Below are 4124 nucleotides of genomic sequence, written 5' to 3' on the forward strand. Positions count from 1 at the left end.
TGACTTCTGCTGTCGTAACAGTATCATCCAATTAGCGTTATATTTTATTTTTTTGAAATCCTAAATATATCAGCACATTAGAATTAGAATCAAACAATATTATAATCTCTCATAGCTACAACTTTTTAATTTCCTTAAATAATAATGTGAATTTGCCATGTGAAGGATTTTAAATCCGTAAAGTATAGGGTTATTGTTATCATTCATCTAATCTTTGTCATACTGCTATAATTTATTTCTACAATGATGTTTGGTACAGACTACGTTCACTTCGACCTAAGCTATAAGCCTAAGTTCACACATAAACTTTTTAACATAAACTCAGAAAATACTGTAACCCTAATACACTTGTTTGTTATATGCCTTGTTTGTAACAGACATTGGCAATCATGACTATTCATCCACTTCGATCTGTAAAAGGTCTTTGTTGGTATTATATTTTTAATTCAGTTACTGGTATTATTTACGTATTTAAACACTGTGCTATCTTCCCTTCAGTCTTGCTTGTTATTGCAAGATTTGATTTTACCCTTTCTTCTCATAATGTGTCCTAAAAACTAACCTGAATAAATCAGCCGTTATATTCCGACGTTCTAAAATTGCTTATTGCAACAATCAGAGAGTGGCGGAATATAACGATTGAATTATTAGTGTTATAATTTATGCACGCTATAAAATAACGCTGACTAAGCAAACTGAGATTTCTAATTGTTATTTTGTAACGCTTCATTTTAAATTTAGCTTCCCAAAGAAGCTCAAAGTAAGTTATTTACTTTACTTTATAATTTCTTATATAATGAAATATAATTATAGGTATTGATAAATAATAAATAAACTTAGTATTCCGAAAATTGTTTAATCTTCAAGGGAGCTCCTGTTCAATCTACACTTTGATCAAAGTGTGTTATTGGGTTATACTAGTTTCGGAGAATTCCTAACTCTGAACACAAGTTAACCAAAGAGAGATAAGCCGGACCTATAACACAGTGAAAAGCATCAAACCTTAGATATTGCAAATATTTTCACATGATAATAGATGTCGCGAAAAGCGTGCTGAAACTTTAGTAACAGCAATTGAATGTTTGTTAGTGCTATTATTAGTATTAGGTCCTTTAATTTGCAGTTTTTAGGTATATGAATTTTTAAAATAAATGTCATTGGCAGTGTTAATACTCAAACTAATCCATTTTGTGTTGTTTTTTTATCATTAATATGCATTTATTCAACTGTTCCGATAAGATTAAGAGTACTTACTTAGCTACTAAGTAATGAGTTAGCTGTTAATGTTATGAATATGAGTAACGTTACAACCACAAACTTGGTTTATATATTATAAGACACAACGATTTGTAAACATAATGAAAAAAAGAATAATACATACTAAATATTTCGACAGAAGACAAACGAATGCTCTGTCGAAACGTGTAGTGTGTATTAAGTTTTTTCATTATGCTTACAAATCGTGCAGTCTTGTATATTCAACTTTCAAGTCCCCTAGCTTGATATTTAATGCTTAGTATTTAGTACTATTAGTATTATTACTAATAATATTATAATACTATTAATAGTATTACTAACAGGGCCCTAATGTTTATGCAAGGAAGTTTTATATTTTGCACTCCCTTACCAAAGATTAAAATAGATTTAAAAAGAAGAAGCTGTTTCCATATAATTAATACATTTCCACATCAACAGCGATTTAATAAGTTTATTTTTGTTATTAAATAACAACAGCAAACATTTGTAAACTAGAATTTTTTTGACAGGCTGTTATTAATATTTATTAGACTGTCTGGCCAGCAATAGCCAACTAACTAAAAAACAGTCATAACTAAAACAACAGTAATTATAAATTAGGTAACACTGACCTACTCATTATATATATATATATACCAAGTCTGTATACTCATATTAATTATGTAGTTAATCATTGATTATGTGGTCATATATATATATATTAACAGTATGTAAAAAATGCAGTGGCCTCATAATAGTGTTGAAGGGCCCTATAGTAAAACTATACTAATGGTAAAAGTAATTTAGATTTCATTAAGAATAAGTGATTTTTTTTAAACTGAATATCAATATTTAGGAAATATATATTCTGAAATTTAGGTAGTATCCTAAAGAAAAACTCAACCATAATAAATCTGAACTCTGTTACATACGAGTATAACTATAAGTGTGTATCAGTTATAATTAATATACTTACATTTTGTGCCTGATATTATAAAACATCTAATCAGGATTGTTATTTTCTGATGTATAAAATAACTCGGTAACAAAAAAAGGTTTGTTATGTGCATCAAGAGTTGATTGGTTTTTGTTACAGAAACTTCATAGTTTATATAGCTGAACTTAATTACATTTCACAGCATGTTCAATTCTTGAAAAAACTGTTGTTGTTTTTTCTATTACAAGTTGGCTATGGCTACTTCTCAACAACTTATGTCTGGACAAGCACGTCTACTTAAGAGGTCAAGGCTTCGAGCGGACGTTTGTCTAGAAAAGCACCAGTATGGTCTTACTTTAGCTCATCTGTGTGTCGTCTTCCAGTTGGACCCAAGTTTAAAAGATGAGCTGAAATCAAAACTGTTGTTTGCATTAGGTAGGTTTAGAAAATTTCAGTTCTTTACCAGATAGTACACAAATTTATATTTCCTGAATCTTAGGCTTAAAATGTTCACTCGCAAATCTACTGGTTATTATTCACTTTACAAATAATAGGTGTAGACTTGTTGATCTTCATCCAATACTTTGTCTATACTTCTGCTAAGTGTTATTGATGAGGACCAGTGATGGTGTGTTTACAGAAGAGTCACCATCAAAACATACATCATGTCAGCCAGAACTGGATAAGTGATAGATGTGTTTACAGAAGAGTCACTGTTAGAACATACATCATGTCAGGATGTTAACCAGAGCTGGATAAGTGATACATGTATTTACAGAAGAGTCACCATCAGAGTATACATCATGTCAGGATGTTAAACAGAGCTGGATTAGTGATAGATGTGTTTACAGAAGAGTCACTGTTAGAACATACATCATGTCAGGATGTTAACCAGAGCTGGATAAGTGATACATGTGTTTACAGAAGGGTCACCATCAGAGTATACCATGTTAAGAGGCAAGTTGTAACTAATGTGGCCAGAGCAGTTCTATGTCCAACTTTTCAGTGGAAGTTACAAGGGTTACGTTGATGTAGTCTAGTTGTAACTAGTGTGTCCAGAGCAGTGCTGTCTAACTTTTCAGTGGAAGTTACAAGGGTTACATTGACCTAGTCAAGTTGTAACTGATGTGGCCAGAGCAGTGCTATGTCTAATTTTTCAGTGGAAGTTACAAGGGTTACATTGACCTAATTAAGTTGTTACTGATGTGGCCAGAGCAGTGCTATGTCTAATTTTTCAGTGGAAGTTACAAAGGTTAGGTTGACCTAGTCAAGTTGTAACCAATGATATTTACTTATGCCCTTTGTAACCACCAACCAGTGTTCAGTGATAAGTATCATGGCTTACAGTTCAAAAACCTCCATTTTCGATACCCACGGTAGACAGTGCACAAATAGCCCATTGTGTAACTTTGTGCTTAATAAGAAACAAAAACCATTTCTGTCCTTTTGTCATGTGTAACCTTTATTCATGCAGTGTGATTATCTAACTTTTCCATTTCTAATCCTAAGCCTTATTTTGACACAATTTCGTCACCACATCATAAAATCTAGGTTGCATATTGTTAAATGTATTATTCTGCAGTACTAGTGACCAGTGTTATTACTTTTGTAGAGAAACACAGCAAGATGTTGCAAGACAGAAAATGCTGGAAAGAACTGTTTCAATGTTATGAACAAGTGTTAGAAGTTTTCCCAGAATGTGAGGATGTTCATTATAAACTAGGGACACTCCTGTACAGGTAAGTTAGTAACCTTAGAAAGTGGTAATGAACTGATCTGAATGTGAGGATGTTCATTATAAACTAGGGACACTCCTGTACAAGTAAGTTAGTAACCTTAGAAAGTGGTAATGAACTGATCTGAATGTGAGGATGTTCATTATAAACTAGGGACACTCCTGTACAAGTAAGTTAGTAACCTTAGAAAGTGGTAATGAACTGATCTGAATGTG

This window comes from Limulus polyphemus, unplaced genomic scaffold, assembly GCF_000517525.1.
Source record: "Limulus polyphemus unplaced genomic scaffold, Limulus_polyphemus-2.1.2 Scaffold3455, whole genome shotgun sequence".
Lineage (NCBI taxonomy): Eukaryota > Metazoa > Arthropoda > Merostomata > Xiphosura > Limulidae > Limulus > Limulus polyphemus.